We start from the raw sequence: 21,442 nt of genomic DNA on the forward strand, positions 1-21,442 counted from the left end.
AAATGGCGGTCAAGTGACTGGCACAGAGTAGAGTTTAAATGGATGTGATTGCTTCCTCCCTCTCCACTTTCCTCTCAATTGTCTTATTTCAGCACCTGTTTGTGAGAAGTGTCCTTGCAATGCAGGTTATGGACTTGGTTCCCAGACCGCGTTGCCAGCCCTCTAAGCAGGAGCCAGATGCAGGGAGGCCCAGCCTGTGAAACTACCTGACTTCGTTTCACTAGCCACAGAAACCCACATTGTGAGTTGGTGGCATCAACACCCAGGATGGACTTTCCACAATCTTTCAGTCTGGGCGCTTAAATGGCTTGTCACACATGGAGAGAAATGCATCCTGATTTATATGCCTTTGGAAATAGTTGTGGCAGTGTGGTTTGTATTCCACAAATCCACACTGAACTGGGCAGATGTCGAAAGCAGTGTCACCACAATCCCTAAAAGCATCCAGTAATTTCTCTCTCAGGCTCCTCACTCTTTGGGGCCTGTTGATACTTTTCCAATCAATTAGGGCATTTTTTGGTTACTTCGAACATTTTGCTTAATCAGTTCACTTATTAATTCTATTAAATGTATACCTTTCAAATTAGATTTCCATTTAGCAGATGATTTACTTAACCAATCAATAGGAAAGTTCCAAGAATTGCAATCTCGCTATTTCCAATAATTTGTAGAGTCTTGGAGAGGTCATCTCTCTCATCTATACCAGAAGCAGCAGATCTATGGCAAGCAAGACAAGTCATTAGACTTAACCTTTTAAGAAGTTATCCACACTAAGAATAGCTCAACATTACAGCACATTCAAGTTTTAATGGAGTTATACTGAAGCTATTCTTCATTCTGGGATAGACTTTGCTTTAATGCTGGCATCTCTCTATGTCTCCTGTAAGCCATCCATCCACAGCCTCTCCAATGACATTCTGCTATTTTACTGTTCCACAGTGTGTTTAAAAACAGGAAAGTCCGTGGAGACAGATAGTTTGGGCATCCACATTCAAAGACTGGCATATCTGTGCCTATGGGAAGCTGAGGGCAAAGAAATAATGCCCTGTCTCACCTTGTTCACCAAGCCCTAATCCTGCTTTCCAATTCCGACTGCACTTTTATTCCCTCCATGAAACCTTTCCTAATTTAACTCCATTCGGTTTCATTGCTCTATTCACTCCATAATATGAATAGTTACTATTTAACTTTTATTTAGCTCTTCCTATCTGTCAGACCCTGTGCTAAGCACTTTATATTGATTATCTCATTTACTCCTCAAAATAACCCTGTGAAAATGGTATGATTATTCTCATTTCATACATGATGGAACTGAAGCTCAGAGGTGAGTAAACCCATCCCGTGTCACATTGCATGTATTAGAGCTGGAGCTGGAAATCAGGTCTATCTGCCTCTACAGCCCCCCGTGATCACCCGGCGATGCCCCTTTCCCGCTACCTACTCCACCACCAATTCCACAGTTCTTGTGACTGAAGGAAGACTTTCCATGTGTTCACAGTTTCGATGAGTCTTTATGCCCATTTCCTTGTGTATCTGCCTCTCTGTTCCTTAGACTAAGAATTGAAAGATAAGAAATATATGGTCAATGATCCAGGGCTTTATTTTCTCCCCAGGAAACACCTCTGGTGTAGTGGAAAGAGCATTGAACTTGATGCATTCATGATTTGAGGTCCAACTCTTGGTTTCCCCTCTTGTAATCTGTGCAAATGTTGCTGAAGCCATTTCCTTATCTTTAAAATGATGGTTATTATACCTAGAGTGGAACGTGCACGTGCACAAATGTTAGGTAAAGCACCATCAAGATGCAGAGCATTCTCTTATGTCATCTCTCAAAGCCCCTGCAGAGACTTTTGTTTTCAGAGGGTGATAAGTCATTTGTGATCATTTTAGAGTCCTGGGAGAACAGTGCCCCAAGTATGCAAAATAACTCCACAGAGGAGCCTGGGGTTCATGCCTGGGTTCCCGCTGGGTGGTAGGGAGCCAATCAACATAGGCCTAGAGCCGTTCCCTCCCCCTGAACAATGGGAACGTGAGATGGTGGGACTGGCAAGGGGCCAGGCAGCTGTTCTTAGAATCCTCGGAGGAGAGCAGTGGTCTCCTGTTGCAGGGAGAAGGATTTAAGTTAAACCTGAGGAAGTATTTCCTGCCTATAGGGTACAGGCCCTGTGAGGCTCTGGAATGCAAGGTTAAGGAAGGCTGGAATGTCCTTGGGAAATGCGGGGGGCGGGGGGGGGGGGGAGAACAAAACCCCAATCTATTTGAATGTCCTGTTGCCTGGAGGCATAAGAATGGATTAGTTCCCTTCAGACCCAGGAGTTAATATTGAGAAGAGATATGCTTCTTGTCTCGTCTCACCTTGCCTGATAGAAAACTTCTACCATAGATGGTCCTATGGGGGTGGGGCGGGGCTGACTCTCTGTCCATGGACTTCTTTGGAAAGCACATGCTCCCAGGAACAAGATCCTGACACCTAAGAAAGCTTCCAGAGCCCAAATATACCATGGAACAGGCCACACAACCGTCCCAAGCTTGTTTTTAGAGGTAGCACTTAACTGTGGGTTTTACTTGGCAGCTGCAACCGTAAGGTTTCCACCGATCAATCAGCAACCAACAAATACATGGCACTGGATTTGTAAGAATGCACAAAAACCTTTCCCCTGATTTTCTCATTCCTGCCAACGGAGAATACACTTAAAGTCAATGGGAAATGCTCCAAACAAAAGAGAAATAAAGCTTTTGAAAGGTGCAACATGTGTGAGCTCTGGGCCCAGAAAATCATGAACTTTCGGAATCTTAGGAGTTGCCAACACACAATGGTGAGGAGTGTCGCATTTCTCCACACAATGTGGCAGGCATATCAAGGAAATACGCAGCCCCGCAAAATAACTTGAGAGGCTGCCTCATTTGTTTTTCAGTGTTTTAACCTTCTTAGTGTCTCTGACACACAGTTGGTCCAGGTGGGTGATGAGAGTGATGTGTAGTGCTACAAGTTACAGTAAGATTTTCCGTTTCCAAGGCTTGATATTCCACACCCCCCACCCCCACCCCGCCCCAGTCCTACCCTACCCCAAGTCCATTTGCTTGGTCCTCAAAAACATTAAGTTAGGGATTCTTAACTAAGCATCTACAGATGGGTTTGGGGAGTCTTTGAACCTATTAAAATTATGTTCAAAATATCATGTCTCTATGCTTTTTTCTGGAGGAGATGATCTAAAACTTTCTCCATATTCTCTTGGGGGTTTGTGATGGTAAAATATAAAGAACCATCACATTTAAGGCAAACGCTTCAATCACTCCTCTGCCAAAAGAGCTTCCCTGCCACACGCCCCTAGGTCTCCTGTCAATGACTTGCTGAGGGAGGCCCTTCCTCCCCGTGGTAGCATCCAAGCACGAGCAGTAGCATTGCACATGAGGCAAGCGGAGGGGATCGGTCATGAGAAATGATCTGGATGACTGCTAGGGTCTCTTTCAATTCCAAGGTTCTAGGACTCAGTGAACTGTGACCCAGAAATGAGAATCTGGGGCCACATAACAGGCATACTTTCCTGCTTTTCTTTTAAGGAAAATTGTCACCCTAACTGCCTGCTTGCTCTTCAGGGGACTGAATCTGACAAGAAGAGTAGGAGATGGAGTGTATTGGCTACAGGGAGAGGCTGGAGGGTCTCTGAGCCAAGGGATACAGAAAGTGGGTGGATAGAGGTGCCCAAGGGGCCAAGAAGATGGTCTTAGAAAACGTAGGTGCTGCTGGTGTGAGGTCTCTGTGCAGGAATATGCCTGTGGTCTAACTGTGTTTGGAAAGGGTCTGTGTGAGTTTTTTGGTATCTCCAGGACCACTCTGAAAGAACTGATAGTCCTGTTGTCTTTCCTCTTCTTTTCATCAAATGGAACTAAGAACTGATTTGGCTATAGACCTCCACCTGCCACTTCTGGTCCCACTCGGCTTTGGTAGGAACAGATGTTCCAGAGCAAGACAAACACCAATAAAGCATCATGGTGTGGTTACTCCATCTGCATCCAAACCTTCCTCACCTTCTGGATTCTGACCATGGAAGGGGCAGGGCACCCAAGCAGTGACTCAATCAGTAGCCATAGCCCAGCACCACAGGCAGAGGAGATCAATGGAAAGTTACAACAAACCCCTGAGGCTCAGCGGAAGGAACAACAAAAGCCTAGCATGAGAGAGACAGAAGGAAGAGTAACTTAATTATTAATTAATTAATTTGTTCAAAAAATGTTAATGTTCTTACCATGTAAATAGCTCTGCAGCACTGCATGAGCCACCATGGGAAACTCTGTCCTCAAGGAACTTGTAAGCCCCTTACATAGACCATAATACTTTGAAAGCTGAAGTGCAAAGAGCCCAATTAACTAACTGGGTCCAGCCAATAACAGAGAAGGGAAAGATCTGTCTATGGTCAAGAAAGCCTTTATGGAGGTGGTAAGGATAAGTGACTTTAGAGGATGAGTAAGATTTGGAGAAGGTAGGTAGGAGGGGAAATTCCAGGTTGGGAGGAAAAAGATAAGCATAGATGTAGAGTATGAAAATATCAGGTATTATTGATCAATAGTGAGTTAACATGAAGCTATTGTGAAAGACCCGGAATGTCATGCAAAACGGTTTAGGTTTTATCTCATAGGCAAGAGCTTCTAAAACTTTTTCTTGTAAGCAATACTTTATAATGATTTCTTTTTCTTCCTCCCTTTCTTTTTCCCCCTCTCCTTCCCTTCCTTCTCTTTCTCCCTTTCTTCTTTTTGTTTTCTAAACTTAATTTTTTAATTTTACAATGATGGTTATGTACATTTCATTTATGGTTGAACCATGCAGTATACTGGGATTATAACATTTCCCCCCACCCCGGAAATAGTAATTGTACTATTTTAAAACTTATTTTCAATGTGCTTGAAAATTTACCCCCAGGCTTCACTTAAAGGCTAAGTCTTTTCTCAGAACTTCTGTTAAAACATACCAGGAACTCTCCGTTTCATGTTTTTCTGGACACAAACTTTTGGAGCCCTCTGGGTCTCTGCTCCAATCTGGACCTGATGCTTCCTAGATCCTGCTAACCAGTCTCTCTGACACTTCCCCTTAATCCTTTCAGATATTCCTTCCACTCCTCTCCTGCGTTGGATAGCTTGTTTCTCGGATCTTGCATTTCCCCATTTCTTGTTTATTTCCTCATTTTGGTGGAGCACACGCTCTAGTATCTGAAGAATGAGAGCCAAGAAACTACTTTTTTGAGAAGTTGCTTGTCTGTAAACATCTTTACTCTGCTTTGACTCTATTAATGCTATGTGTAGAATTCTATTTTGGAAATCATTTTCCCTCGGAATTTTCAGGATATTTTTCTGATGCCTTCTAGCTTCCAGTACTGCTGTGAGAAGTCCTATGCTGTTTGGATCTGCCTTTCTTTGTAGTTTCCTGGCTTTCTCTCTCTAGAAGTTTGCAGGATTTTTTTTTGGACTGTGACCGTCAGTTTTACGGGATACTTACAGCCCTTTCTATCTGGAAAATCATGTCTTTCAGTGCTGAAAATTTCTCTTGAATTACCCCTTTGATAACTTTCTCTCCTCTCTTTTCTCTATTCTTCCTTTCTGGAACTCTTCTTATTCAGATGCCAGAGAGCCACAAATTCTATAATTTTCTTATGTGTTCTATTTTCTATCTTTTTGTTCCACCTTCTGTGATATATCCTCAGCCTTATTTTCCAGTTCTTATACTGAATCTGTTATCTCTGCTCTTTTCTTTAATCTTTCTGAAGGTCTTGATTATAATTTTCTTTCTCCTCCTCTTCCTCCTCCTCCTCCTTTTATTGCTCTTGGCATTGTCTGGATTTCCTCTGAGTTTCTTTGTCTCACTAATTTGTTTTTAGTTGGAGGTTTTCCTCAAGTATATGGTGATCCTTGGCTTTCTCTTCCTAATGAGGAGATGAACATCAAAAAACCTCTTGGAAGCTATTTTTACTTAGGAGATGCTTATCCATTGTTAATCTTCATTATAGGTTAGCACATGTGGGAAACCCCAGTGGTCAAAATCTCTAGGTCTTTTTTTCATGGGCTGGTAACTTGTTTCTTTTCTACTTTTTTAGAGAGAAATCCTCCAATTTCTTAACTGGTTTGAGGAAGGGGTACCTGGGCCAAAACTTATCTGTTAATATTCATGAGCCTAATAGGAAAAGGTGCCCAGATATCTCACTGTTCCATGTGTAGATCTTTATTTTATTCCCTCTCTTTTCATTAATACCTCACATCATCAGCTTACCTGCTATACCATGTCCAGAGTACCCCCAGTTCATCTTCTCCAAGGGAATAAACCTTTAATCTTCTGCCACGGTGGAGAAAGGACATCTACTACTTTTTATAAAGACTTTTCACGCATTTTAATTTTTCAACCCCACCTTTTCCCTCAATTTCAGAGGCATTTGGTGAGTCCAATTCCTGAGTCCTAATCAAGTTCTTCGGTGCAAAGCAGCTTCAACTTTGCAAATCACCTGAGTCAGTTACTGCTCTCTGTTGGCTTTCCATCCAAAATTTTGAGATTCTATTGCTTTTTTCAGTCCAGTCTTTTAAGGACGTGTGTCCTTTCTAGCCTTCTGTGGAACTACAGGAGGGAGAAGTAAACATGATTTTTAATCCATTACCAGGACCCAGAGCTCAGGACAATTTCTATAAATAAAAGAAGTTGCACATTTGGAAGACAGTAACACATACACGTGCCAGACATGTTCTTCTTTCAGTCTGGAGATAAGTTGAGATATGTATATGGATATGTATATTTGTGCTATATTCAAAGAAGTGCTACAGAATCACAAGCTAAAACAACATCCTCATACTGCTAGAAGCTATTGAGAGCTACTGAAACCTTTGAAAATGAGACATGAAAAAAGCAGGATTTTAGAAGATGGTTCTTCAGAAAGTAGGGTAAAGGATAAATTGAATGTAGGAAGGGCTAAAGAGAAAGACAAGCATAGAAGCTGGGCATAAGATAATAAGGTCTACACGGGGGGATAAGGGTCATCCATTCAATCAGCCATTTATATTTAGAGAGAGAACATTGAATGCCAGGCACTTTGCCAAGCCCTGGGTTTATAAATGTGGCAGGTTGTATTTTCTAAAGATGGCCACATGAATGGATATATCTCACCCTACGTGCTCTTCTTACAGTGTGATTTGATCTTCCTCCATGGGGTTGAAAGATGGATTATATTCCCTCTCCACTGAATATTGGTGGTCTAGGACTGTGGCAAAAGTGGCACTGTGGGATGGGGCTAAGTGGTAAAAGGCAATAACAGTTTCTGCCTGGTTCGCAGTCTCTAGGGACACTTCCTCTGGGAGCCCTGAGTGGCCATGTAAGATGTGTGACTGCTCCAAAGCTGCTATGAAGGAGGGACCATGAAGAAAGACCACAGAGCGATGGAGACTTGCCCAAAGGGCCCCAGCTGTTTGAGTTTTCGCAGCCTCGGCATCAGCCACGTGTGTGACGAAACCTTGGAGATGATCCCAGTCCCAGCCCTGACTACTACTGACATCCTTCCTCTGATAGGGGCTGTGGAGAGACCCAGTGACAGCTACGTAGCTGAGCCCAATGAAACCTCAGAACTGGAGAGAGAACAATAAAAATAAATTGTTGTTTTAAGCCACTAAATTTTGAGGTGGCTTGTTACGCAGCCATCAAGGAAGGTAAATAAATGCTTACAACACAACGTGATAAATCTCCTAATAGCTGGGCTGATGCCGAGCTATTGAAGCACAGGGGAGGAAGTGCTTGAGCCTGCCGGCACAGCGTGGGAGGGGAGGTGGGGAGAGCAAGGGAGTGTTTACAGCAGAGGTGAAGTATGAGCTGCGACTGCAAGGATGAGGAGGCGAGTGTCAACTATGCATTGGAACTAGAGAGAAAGAGGCAGACACAGGCAGGAGAAAACGAGAAAGAATGGATAGCATTTGAGATTGCCTGGCGACAGGGCAGGGAACAAAGGAAGAGGGAGGCTATAAATGGCTATGAGGTCTTACTCTCTTCCTCTTATTCATTTCAAGATATTCTAGCACCACTGCCTCCACAGCCTCTTTTGCCTCATTGAAATTAACTTTACCTGAATTGGATCAAAATGTACAGTGTTCAGGGACTTCCCTGGTGGCGCAGTGGTTGAGAATCTGCCTGCCAGTGCAGGAGACACGGGTTCGATCCCTGGTCTGGGAAGATCCCACATGCCGTGGAGCAGCTGGGCCCATGCGCCACAGCTACTGAAGCCCGCGTGCCTAGAGCCTGTGCTCTGCAACAAGAGAAGCCACTGCAAAGAGAGGCATGTGCACCACAATGAGGAGTGGCCCCCGCTCGCCGCAACTAGAGAAAGCCCATGAGCAGCAATGAAGACCCAACGCAGCCAAAAATAAATACATAAATAAATAAATAAATTTATAAAAAAAAATGTACAGTGTTCAGTAACAGTCTTTATTGGTAGAAACAAGGCAAAGCCTGGAATCTAGAGGTGCCATAGTGATATCCGCTAATAACGAGCGCGTGACATCCTCTCTCTATGCAAGATTAAATAATTCGCGGCACTTACCACAAAGCTTGGCTTGACTGCGTCTGTGATTCATGCTCTGAGCACTGTCTTTGCACCTGCCAGGGGCTGGGGCTGTGCTCCTTCCCTGGCACACACACCTGCACACATACTGGGATAAAAGGGGCTCACTCCCCAGTCCCCTGGCTTATTTACCTCCAGACACTAGCCCATTACTAAGAGACATGTGTGTGTGTGTGTGTGTGTGTCTGTGTGTGTGTGTGTGTGTGTGTGTGTGCGCGGGGGGAAGCCAGGTGGTTGTGTAGAAGATGGGAGCATTTTCCCGGAAAAGGACTTCTTGGAATTCTTTTCTGATCGAGTGTGCGGAAGACAATTAAGAGACAGTGCTTAATGACAAGGAAGGAAAACGTTCCTTATCTGGTAGATTCCTTTGCTAATGGAATCTTCCAGCTCGCCCTGGCTAAGTCCATTGACTGTACTAGAAAGATTTATTACCATGAAAGCTCTAATATTAAGTTACTGGGCAGCAGCCCCCATGATTCAGGCATGCACTACAGACATCCCATCATTTTCGATGCTCCTCTAATATGGAAACGCACCTGCAAGTATGCATCCAGGGCTTTCCCAGAAAATGGAGGTGTTCTGCATGGTCACATTTCCTTGCCATACACACCTCCTCCACCCCGTGCAGGAGCCATATTTATCCCTGAAGCACAGCATCCTCTATCATGTCTTTCATGCTTGTCCTGAATTTCTCTTTCTTCTCTTCCTCCTCTAACAAATTCATCCTCATCCTCAGAAGCAGACGTCAAGGGCACTTTCTCTGTAAAAGAGGTGGGATTGATTGTTCCTACTTGATGCTGCCTTAGTCCATTGGCATTGAGGTCAGACAGACATGGATTCAAATCCGGACTCTGGAGATGACTAATTCTGTGATTTGGGACAAGGCCGTCATATTAGTTTTCTAGGCTTGCTGTAACAAAGGCCCATAAACTGGGATGGCCTAAAGCAACTGAAATTTATTGTCTCACAGGTCTGGAGGCTTGAAGTCCAAAATTGAGGTGTCAGTATGGTCGTGCTCCCTCTGAAGGACCTGGGAGGAGACTCCCTCCTTGCCTCTCCTAACTCCTGGTGTTTGTAACCCTTGGCATTTCTTGACTTGTAGGTACCACTCCAATCTCTGCCTCCATCACCACAAGGCCATTTTCTCCCTCTGTGTCTCCACATTGTTTCCCTTCTGTGCATGTCTGCCTGTGTTCTAATTTACACCCCCCACCCTTCTTTTTAAATGCTGTCTGATTCCCCTTTCATGAGGTATTTTTTTATTTTTATTTTTTTAATATTTATTTATTTGGCTGCATTGGGTCTTAGTTGCGGCGCACGGGATCTTCACTGTGGCGTGCGGGCTTCTCTCTAGTTGTGGCGTGCAGACTCCAGAGCGCTCGGGCTCGGTAGTTGTGGTGCATGGGCTTAGTTGCCCCGCGGCATGGGGGATCTTAGTTCCCCTACCAGGGATCTAATCCACGTGCCCTGTACTGAAAGGCAGATTCTTAACCACTGGACCACCAGGGAAGTCCCTGAATTACCTCTTCTTATAAGGACACCAGTTGTATTGTATTAGGGCCCACCCTAACGACCTCATCTGAACTTGGTTACATCTCTAAAGACCCTAATTCCAAATAAGGTCACGTTCACAGGTCCTGTGGGTTAGGACTTCAACATATCTTTTGGGGGGACACAATTCATCCCATAAGAACAGTTAACCTTGCTAAACTATAGTTTTCTTATCTGTAAAGTGAAGGATTATAATAGTATCAAAGCCAAAGAAATATTGTGGGGATATAAGACATGAGGCTTCACAAATTGCCCTCAGCAAAACATGGTCCTTATTAAGGAAAGCATCCACGTGGTAAGGAGCAGGCCAGTTTTGCGTTCTCCACCCGTCCTCCAAAGTGCACCTTCGCCTTGAGATTTTACACTAAACCCACTGTGACTGCTGTATGTACAGAAATCCTTCTGAGGCCTGGGTGATGGGGGCGGTGATAATTAGTAAAAGATCACCAAAGGGTAAGTGTCTTCAAAGAAGAGAAGTTGAAACATGGTCTGACCTTTTCTTTCAGCTCAAACCATGGCTGATCCAAGTTTGATCTTATGAATGGAGCTGGCAGTTCTCTTCATACTAAAATAAGGTACCATTTAAAGGAGAAGCCACCGACTTATTTCCTCCTTGCGTGATTCATGGGAGAGACTATTTTGGAGGCTTCCCAGGAAGCACCTTGACTCTCATCCTGGAGATTCCCAGGATTTCAGCACCTGAAGCCCTGAACAGAGGGCTGGCTGGGCAAAGACTTCCCTGTGTGCCTAGTGCATTGGCTCAGATTCAGTGACGTGGCCCAGATCTTGGGAAGAAGTGCTCGGGGTAAAAAGCAGCCACATGACCAGCATCCTTATGCCTGGCCTTGCCAGCCCTAAGGAAACATCCCAGAGCTCCGACAATTCCTTCACATCAGTGCTCAAACACAAGCCATCAGCAAAAATTTATTTCATCTAGGGAGTCCTTCTGGTCCAGGCTCAGCTGCCTTTGCTACACGATCATTCCTTGGCCTTCGAAATCAGTAATAGTCAAAGCAATGAAGACTAATTTTATGCTCTAGAACCTGACAGTGAAAAATATTTTAGGTGATGGTTTGTGACTGGTTGATTTAGGAAACCAACAAACCTGACAGCTGAACATAACGCAACACTGCAGGAGTGATGCGATGATCATATGTTCTGTTTTGCACCACACAAGGCAACTGAAATGCAATTCAGCAGATCAAATGTAGCTCTTGTTGGCTTTTGCTCTTTTTCTTTTAAAAAATAAACATTTCAAAGCACTTCCCATGTATCCCCTTATACAGGTCAAAATTTTAAAATAATATAGTTGATTTTTGCACAGTTAAGAGTATGGGCTTTTGATTCCAAATGCCTGAGTTCAGATACATACTCAGTTGTTTGCTAACTACATGGCTTTGGGCAGGTCACTCATTATATGGATGCCTCAGTTTCTTCAGCTGTAAAATGGAGATAATAATAATTACCTCATAGGGTTGGTGTAAAGATTAGTTCAAGAAAGATATTCAGCAGAGCACCTAGCCCAGAATAAATGCTCAAGTGTTAACTCTTTCATTCCTCCCTCCCTCCCTCTCTTTCTTCTCTGTACATTTATAAAATACATACAATGCAGGGAGTATAAAGATGAATCAGGGGCTTCCCTGGTGGCGCAGTGGTTAAGAATCTGCCTGCCACATGGAAGCAACCTAAGTGTCTATCGACAGATGAATGGATAAAGAAGATGTGGCACATATATACAATGGAATATTACTCAGCCATAAAAAGAAACGAAATTGATTTATTTGTAGTGAGGTGGATGGACCTAGAGTCTGTCATACAGAGTGAAGTAAGTCAGAAAGGGAAAAACAAATACCATATGCTAACACATACATATGGGATCTAAAAAAAAAAATGGTTTTGAAGAACCTAGGGGCAGGACAGGAATAAAGATGCAGCCATAGAGAATGGACTTGAGGACACGGGGAGGGGGAAGGGTAAGCTAAGACGAAGTGAGAGAGTGGCATTGACATATATACTCTACCAAATGTAAAACAGATAGCTAGTGGGAAGCAGCTGCATAGCACAGGGGGATCTTTGTGACCACCTAGAAGGGTGGGATAGGGAGGGTGGGAGGGAGACGCAAGAGGGAGGGGATGGGGGATGTATGTATACGTATAGCTGATTCACTTTGTTATACAGCAGCAACTAACACAACAATGTAAAGCAATTATACTCCAATAAAGATGTTAAAAAAAAAGATTCCACCTGCCAATGCCAGGGACACAGGTTCGAGCCCTGATCTGGGAAGATCCCACATGCCGTGGAGCAACTAAGCCCTTGCACCACAACTACCAAGCCTGTGTGCCACAACTACTGAAGTCCACGTGCCTAGAGTCCGTGCTCCACAACAAGAGAAGCTACTGCAATGAGAAGCTGGCACCACAACAAAGAGTAGTCCCTGCTTGCCACAACTAGAGAAAGCCCACACGCAGCAACGAACACCCAACACAGCCAAAAATAAATAAATAAATAAATAAATATTTTAAAAAAAGATGAATCAGATACAATTTCTGCCATTGAGGTGTTTATTTATTTTTATTTTTGGCTGTGTTGGGTCTTCGTTTCTGTGCGAGGGCTTTCTCTAGTTGTGGCAAGTGGGGGCCACTCTTCATCGCGGTGCGCGGGCCTCTCACTATTGCGGCCTCTCTCGTTGCGGAGCACAGGCTCCAGACGCGCAGGCTCAGTAGTTGTGGCTCACGGGCCTAGTTGCTCCGCGGCATGTGGGATCTTCCCAGACCAGGGCTCGAACCCGTGTCCCCTGCACTGGCAGGCAGATTCTCAACCACTGTGCCACCAGGGAAGCCCCATTGAGGTGTTAATGGTATAATATAGGAAGACAAGCTTTTGAATGATAACCATATACATATAGATCCTGATACAGAAGTACGTATGATCCACTGTGGGGATACAAAGCAGAGCTTTGTGGCAAGCTAGGTAGAGGTCACACAGCTTGTCATCCTGATATGAGGTGTGGGACAGAGTTCCCTATAGGGCAGTTACTTACTCTATGGGTATGGAAACCAGGCTGGGATGGCAACCGATAACTCCCCCATCAACTACTTCCCAGATCCTTCCTCTCTTCATAGCCAGGCTTCTAGAAATGGTCTAAATTCCATCTTCCGACCACCAGATTTCCCCTCACTCTCAAACCTACTGTAGTCCCGTTTCTATTTCCACTCCTCCACCATAAGTTCTCTTCTGGAGCCCAACTTCTATGCTTTCTTTCAAATTCTCAGTCTGTTTTTGATTGACTTTCTGATTTCTTTTTGTTGAACCTCTCCTGTGTGACAACTGGGACCCTATTCTTTTCTCTTTCTCCTCCTCTCTTTCTGACTTCTCTTGTTTTCCACCTGCCCTGTAAGTATTGCATTTCTCCGTGGTTCCTCTTTTGGATGTTTTTTTTTCTTGGCCAATACACACCGCCAGACTGATCTCAACTCTGACCTTGACTATCACATCTGTGTGGTACCTTCAGCTCAGTTCTCTCTCCTTGACTGTAGAGCCACACCTCCTGAATGTTTTCACTTGCGTAGGCTATAGAACCTCAGACTCAACATGTGTTCTTGATTTTAATTCATGACACTACCCTCCTCGGTCAACCAGGCTACAGAACCGGCGTCTCGGTTTCCCATTCAAGTCCTCTCAAGTCTATGGACAAAATGTCTCTCAAATTTGTCATCCCTTTTCCACTCCCCATTGGCAGTGTTTTCACTCTGACCTTCATCATCTTTGCCTCACCTCACTACAATAGACTCCTGACTGACCTTAATATCTACAGTTTTTCCTTTGTCTGGACTACTGACCTCATACTGTCAGTTATCTTAGATTCACATATGATCAATGCACACCCTTGCTTAAAACTCTTTTGTGTTGTTTATTAGTTCAGGAAAATGTCCATATTCCTTACTTCAAAGTTCTTTAGGTATCTGACTCCTACCTGCCTTTCTAGCCTAGTTCCTCCAAGACTCTGAAGTATAACAGCCTGTTATGGGATAATTTTGTCCCCCCAAAATTCATGTTGAAATCCTAACCCCCAGAATGTGACAGTATTTGGAGATAAGGTCTCTAAGAGAGGTAATTAAGTTAAAAATAAGGGCCTTAACCGAATAGACTGGTGTCCTTATAAAAGAGGAGATTAGATACCCTAACAATAAATTATCCAAAAGAGAAACTAAGGAAACAATTCCATTTATAATAGCATCAAAAATAATAAAATACTTAATACAATACTTAGGAATAAATTTAACCAAGGAGGTGAAAGAGTTGTACACTGAAAATTATAAGGCAATGATGAAAGAAAATGAAAAAGATACAAACAAAAGGAAAGACATCCTGTGTTCATGGACTGAAATAATTAATATTGTTAAAATGTCCATACTACCCAAAGTGATCTACAGATTCAATGTAATCCCTATCCAAAATCCCATGACATTTTTCACAGAAATAGAAAAAATAGCCCTAAGATTCTTATGGAACCACAAAAGACTTGAATAGCCAAAGCAATATTGAGAAAGCTGAACAAAGCTGGAGGCATCACACTTCCTGATTTCAATCTATATTACAAAACTATAGTAATCAAAGCAGTATGGTACTGGCATAAGAACAGACACACAGACCAGTGAAACAGAACAGAGAGTCCAGAAATAAACCCACACATGTATGGTCAACTTATCTTTAATGAGGGCATCAAGAATATACAATAGGGAAAGAGAAGTCTCTTCAATAAATGGTTTTGGGACACATGCAAAATAATGAAACTGGACCCTATTTTATACTATAAAACAAGCTCAAAATGGATTAAGGACTTAAATGTAAGACCTGAAACCTCACAGAACAAAACATGGTGAAAAACCTCCTTAACATTTGTCTTGGCAATGATTTTTGGGCTATAATACCAAAAGCACAAGCAACAACAACAAAATAAATGAGTGGGACTACATTATACTAAAAAGCTTCTGTTACAGCAAACAGTCAACAAAATGAAAAGGCAATCTATGAAATGGGAAAGAATGTTTTCAAGCTATATATCTGATAAGGGGTAAATATCCAAACTATATAAGGAACTCATACAACTCACTAGCAAACTAAATTAAAATAAAGTAACATGATTAAAAGTTGGGCAAAGGACCTGAATAGACATTTTTCCAAAGAAGACATACCAATGACCAACAGGTATAAGAAAAGGTGCTCAACATCACTAATCACTAGGGAAATGCAAATCAAAACCACAGTGAGATATCACTTCACACCTACTAGGATAGCTATTAACAAAAAAGACAAGAGATAACAAATGCTGGCAAGGGTGTGGAGAAAAGGGAACCCCTGTATACTGTTGGTAGGGATGTAAGTTGTTACAACCACTATGGAAAACAGTATGGAGGCTTCTCAAAAAAATAAAAAATAGAACTACTATATGGTCCATCAATCCCACTTCTGGGTATATATCCAGAGAAAATGAAATCAGTATTTCAAAGAGATATCTGCATTTCTACATTCACTGCAGCATTATTCACAATAGCCAAGATACAGAAACAACCTGTCAATGGATGCATCAGTAAAGAATATGTGGTATATACATACAGTTGAATATTATACAGCCATAAATAGGAAGAAATCATGCCATTTGCAACAACGTGAATGAACCTGGAGGACATTATGCTAAGTGAAATAAGCCAGACACAGAAAAGCAAATATTGTAAAATTTCACTTACATGTGGAATCTAAAAAAGTCGAACCCATAGAATCAGAGGGTAGAATAGTGGTTTCCAGGGGCTCAGGGGTGGGGAAGATGTTAGTCAAAGGGTACAAATTTCCAACATGGTGACTATAGTTAATAATACTCTATTATACACTGAAAATTGCTAAGAGGGTAGATCTTAAGTGTCCTCACTACACCCCCCCCCACACACAAAGGTAACCTTGTGAGGTTATGGATGTGCTAATTAACTTGACTGTGGTAATCATTTCACAATGTATATTAAATCATCATGTTGTACACCATAAAAAGTAAAACAAATAAATAAATGGGCCATATGTCCCAAGATGGAAAAATAAAATTGGTTTCACTGCTTATGAAAAAAAAAAAGAGAGAGGAAATTACAACACACATGCACACAGAGAGAAGAAAGACCTTGTGAAGACACAGAGAAAAGACAACCATCTACAAGCCAAACAGAAAAGTCTCATAAGAAATCAACTCTATTAACACCTTGATCTTGGATTTCTAGCTTCCAAAATTGTAAGAAAATATATTTCTATTGTTTAAGCCACCAAATCCCTGTGGTACTTTGTTATAGCAGCCCTAGGAAACTAACACACAGTCTACAGAATATACTATTCAGTCTAGACTACTCTGATTTTGGATAACACCATACTTTTACTTATGCAGTTTCTTCTACTTAGTGTCCTTTTCTAGCCAATATTTATCTTTGAAAATATTTTATCTCTTTCTCAAAGTACTTCTCAAAAGCCTATGCCCATCAAAGCTAGAAGTAATTTTTCTGTACTTTACGTACTTTGGTCTTACTTCTGATAAAGCAACCATCACAATATAGTTCTATTGTTCCTGTAAAATTGTGCCAGTCCTAGAAATCAAGATCAGAGCAGCAATGATAGTCAAGTTATGTATGATGGTTGCTTGGAATGATGTAATGACAGTGTTGGTGGAAATGTGAAGAAGGAGCTAGAATGGATGGAACTTAGTAGTTTATTAATTTTAGGAGGTCAAGGTAAAGTCCAGATGAATGATTTCTGTCTAGATTTCTGACTTGGACAACTGGATGGATAGTGATTCCAATAGTTGTAAATAGGGAGTTCTAGAGAAGTGGCCTTGGGAGACAATAAGTTAGTTTAGTGTTGCACATGAGTATCTATAGGAATCCAGAAGGATTCATTCTGTAGGCAGATGGATGTGCAAGTCTGCATTTCTGGAGAGAAATGTATTGAAAAGCTGGCCTTGTAATATTTTTAAACTCTTCTTTTGACTAGCTATAGATTCTTAGGCACAGTTTTCATCAAAAAAATTAGCTTCAATTATGTGCATAAAAGGACTCCATCTTAGACTTCTGCAATTCTCATAAAAATAGTGCAATTTTGTAAATAAATGTTTGATGATTGGTTAGGCAAATGTATGTGTGTTTTATTTGTTAAATACCTTTATTTCTTTTTCTTGTCATATTGCACTAGCTAGGACTTCCAGTATAATGAATAGGAGGGGTATATATGTGTGGTTTTAAAGAAAATATTCTAGCATAATCAGATGCAATTGGCTAGTGAGGTTGCCTTAAAACTAGGATAATACTGTAGTAGTTGTACTCTGATACCCATTCTTTCCTTCTTTCATTGTAATAGGATTTTAGCTGAGTATATGCTCTCCCAGAATAATGACTACCTTTACCAATTTCCTTATGCACACGTGACTGGACATTGTGATGTAAGTCAAAATGTGAGGCAGCTTCTAGAGATTTTTCACAGAGGTGACTAGTACATACCCCTCCCTCACTTCTTCTCTGCCCTTTCTCCTTCTGCATCCTAGAGTAAGGATGCTGCCATCTTGGACCACAGTATATGAGGACAAGCATATAACAATGAACTGAAAGGAGCCTGGGAGTGTTGTTGGAACAGAATTACCATATTAGCCCTGGACTGCCAGCCTGGGGTGATTTCTTTATGAGACAGAAATAAAATACTTTGTATAAGCCACTAACAATTTTTTTCCATTTTCTGTCAATATCATCCTAACTGATAGAGTAGACAACAAAGTGCTAGCACCCACCCATTTCTTGCCACTTCCCATTTCCTTCCTGGTTTCTATAAAATTGTCTTTTCATACTCTCTCCCAAAGAGGAGTCTTAAAACACTAAATGACCAGCTGATTGTCCTTGTGTTCTTAAAGTTTGGTGCTATAGGAAATTTGTGCATAGGGTGCCATGGAAGCTCTGAGATGAAGACATGTAAATAGGGAGAGACTGGGCAAAGGCAATTCTGTGTGATAGAAATAGCAGGTAAAAAGCCATAGAGGCAGTGAATTACAAGGAATTTCACTGGCATGGCTGAAGTGTAATATGTGAACCTGAGACTGAAGCTGAAAAGGTAGACAGAAGCCTGATACCAAAAGGTCTCTTCTGCTGTGGTCACAATCTTGACTCTTTCAGCCTCTCTTAGAATGTTCTTTCCAAAGAATAAGAAGAGGAGAGTATCTTAGCCATCACTTAGCTATATAAGCACAGAATTTAAAGCAGCCTCATACCTATTGGTATATTTTGGGGAAACTGAGGACCAAGGCAATTCTAAGGAGGTGGGGCTGGGAAAAGAGATAAAAATATCAGAGTGAACCCTACAAATAATCAAGTAGTTCCAGGAAGACTGCCTTCTAAAATTTGTTCTCTTGTCCAGTGATCACAAGACCTAAAATTCTACCATCAATGACATATTTATTAATTCTTATTGAAGGTGTTTCTGAGTTAAGATGAGAAGCAAGGGACATTAAGAAGAGGTAAAATCACTGACTCCCAAGTTTTGCTGTTCTCTGATGCTGGGGAAGGGTCCTGTGACCATGAAGCCGAATCATAAGTTGAGGAACATTTAGGTTGCTTCCATGTCCATTGACAGAGGAATGGATAAAGAAGGTGTGGTACATATATACAATGGAATATTACTCAGCCATAAAAAAAGAATGAAATAATGCCATTTGCAGCAACATGGATGGAGCTAGAGATTGTCATACTGAGTGAAGTTAAGTCAGAGAGAGAAAGACAAATATCATATGATATTTCTTATATGTGGAATCTAAAAAAATGGTACAAATGAACTTATTTACAAAACAGAAATAGAGTCACAGAGGTAGAAAACAAACTTACAGTTACCAAGGGGGAAAGCAGGGGGTGGGGAAGGGATAAATTGGGAAAGTGGGATTGACAAATTCACACGCCTATATATAAAATAGATAACTAATAAGGACCTACTGTATAGCACAGGGAACTCTTCTCAATGCTCTGTAATGACCTAAATGGGAAAAGAATCTAAAAAAGAGTGGATGTATATATATGTATAACTGATACACTTTGCTGTACAGCAGAAACTAACACAACACTGTAAATCAACAATACTCTAGTAAAAATTAAAAAAAAGAAAAAGAAATTGAGGGACAGAAGTGATAAAAGGTAAAGGAGACCCGGGGGAAATGCCCTACCTGGAATAACCAGCTGCCTGACATGGCAGCAGGCTTAGATCAGTTAATGAGAAGTCAGAGGGCAACTGCTGCCGACCACGTCTCCCTCTCAACTGTTTGTGCAGATAATCTGGCCAGGAATAGAGGGAACTACCCCAACAGACTTAAGGAGAGCTGACGGATTAAGGGGAGAACAGCACGCAACTGATACTGCAGCATGGAGAGCAAAATGTGTTGGCTGCCTAATGAGAATCTTCCCTGCCACCACTGCTCTTCCATTTATGTTCCCCAGAGCAGGCTCAGCCTCACTTGCCAAAAGTGGCAGGGGGTGAAAAGATTGTTGGCCTCATGCCCACCTGGGTACCTGCTGGGAGAATTTTGCACATGCTGCTAAGTGCCCAGTGGCACTCAGGGCTTCCATTTACATTCTTAATTACCCTGAAATTCAGCCACATGGTCCTTCTGCCTGTCTGGACCAGTGCTTGATGGCAGCTGGTGTTAGAAACTTACTGTGCTCCAAGAGCCCTCAAGATCCATCCTTACTCTGTCGGGGAGGGTTCTCCCAAGTCAGTAAGAGGAATGTGCATGTATGTGTGCACGGGTGTGGGCACACATGTGTGCCTGGGCTTATGTATGTACTTCTTGGTTCCAGACAATGACTTGCATGTATAAATATATGTGGGGGAAGTATGGGGGTTAAATGCTCAGAGGGTTTCTCTTAACTACTGATGATTTGGGGAGTGTTTTAAGCTTTCCTCAGGAACCAGAAACGTTCTGTGGGGAAGCACAGAAATATTTTGGTAAATAATAACTGATTGTGTTTATCTTTCCTGAAAAAGAAGAGGTAAAGTTTTCAGAACATTGTTTCTGGATTTTAGGGCAGAGTAGATGGAAATGAGGTTGAAAGTGTTTGGGGAAATTTTTGACTCTTCCTGCACAAAAATTCCCCACATCCCCTTTCTTCTGATTTTGTTTGGGGAGGAAGGTTTTGAAATGGGTATTTGCGTGGTGTATAATTCTATACACACACACTCACATGCCCATGTATATACACCCATGCATTAACATGCTTACTCTGTACATACAATGTGCAAGGTGTCTTGCTAGAAACTTTGGGGGATGAAAAAAATAGATTTCCATCCATCCTCAAAGCTCTCAAACTCTGTTAATGAGGAAAAATATATTAGTAAGCAATAAGTGTTAGAAGCCAAGCATCTGGTAGGGTCATTATGTGGGGAAAAAGGTCAGAGATGGAGAGAGTCACTCCCACGGCAGTTGTCAGGGAAGACTGGTGAGGAGCTGGAGCGTGAACCTAGTCTTGAAGTATGAAGAGACTGTTCTCAGATGAGGATGTTGCTGAAAACTGGGGAAATAATGGAAAAGGGCAAACCAATATGGGGGCAGTTACAAAGTTCCCAGCAATCTCACAATGGACTATGGCCACTGTCTCCAGAGCGAAGAGTGACACATCTACTAATTTAGTAGGTGACTACTCTCCTCGAACCCAGCTCTCCTTTCTGAGTTCAGAGGGAGGTCTCATGCCAACTTTTTCTCTTGGCAACACTAAGACTGAAGAGCCAATCAAAAGAGAGGGACAAATAGATAATAGTTCCCGTCCACTCGAAATACTCGCTTGATTGATCGATCAAGTCTTCCTTTTATTAACTTAACTCATTTAACAAAACCTTCATTAACCATCTATAAATTGTCACACACTGTGCTAGGCACACCATTGTAAAGCAATTATACTCCAATAAAGATGTTAAAAAAAAAAAAAAGAAGCAGTCATAGAAAACCAGCAGGACACAAACTGGGATAGTAATGTGTATAGATCTTCTGGGAAGTCCTGAGGGGACATTCAAGAAACCTGGAAATTAAGGATGGCTTTATGGAGAAGGAGAAACTTTAGCTGAGGTTTTTTGCTGAGTTTTGAAGGAAAAGTTGGAGTTAACTTGATAAAAGGGAAAGTGTGTCAAATGTGGTAAAATTATACTGTATTGGTAATTATGATGCCAATGTAATAGCCATTGCTGTTTACAGTTAGAATCTCTATAGAACATTACTTCAAACTTGTTTCCTAGACAGACTACTTCAATGCTAC

This window comes from Balaenoptera acutorostrata, chromosome 9, assembly GCF_949987535.1.
Source record: "Balaenoptera acutorostrata chromosome 9, mBalAcu1.1, whole genome shotgun sequence".
In the NCBI taxonomy this organism is placed as follows: domain Eukaryota; kingdom Metazoa; phylum Chordata; class Mammalia; order Artiodactyla; family Balaenopteridae; genus Balaenoptera; species Balaenoptera acutorostrata.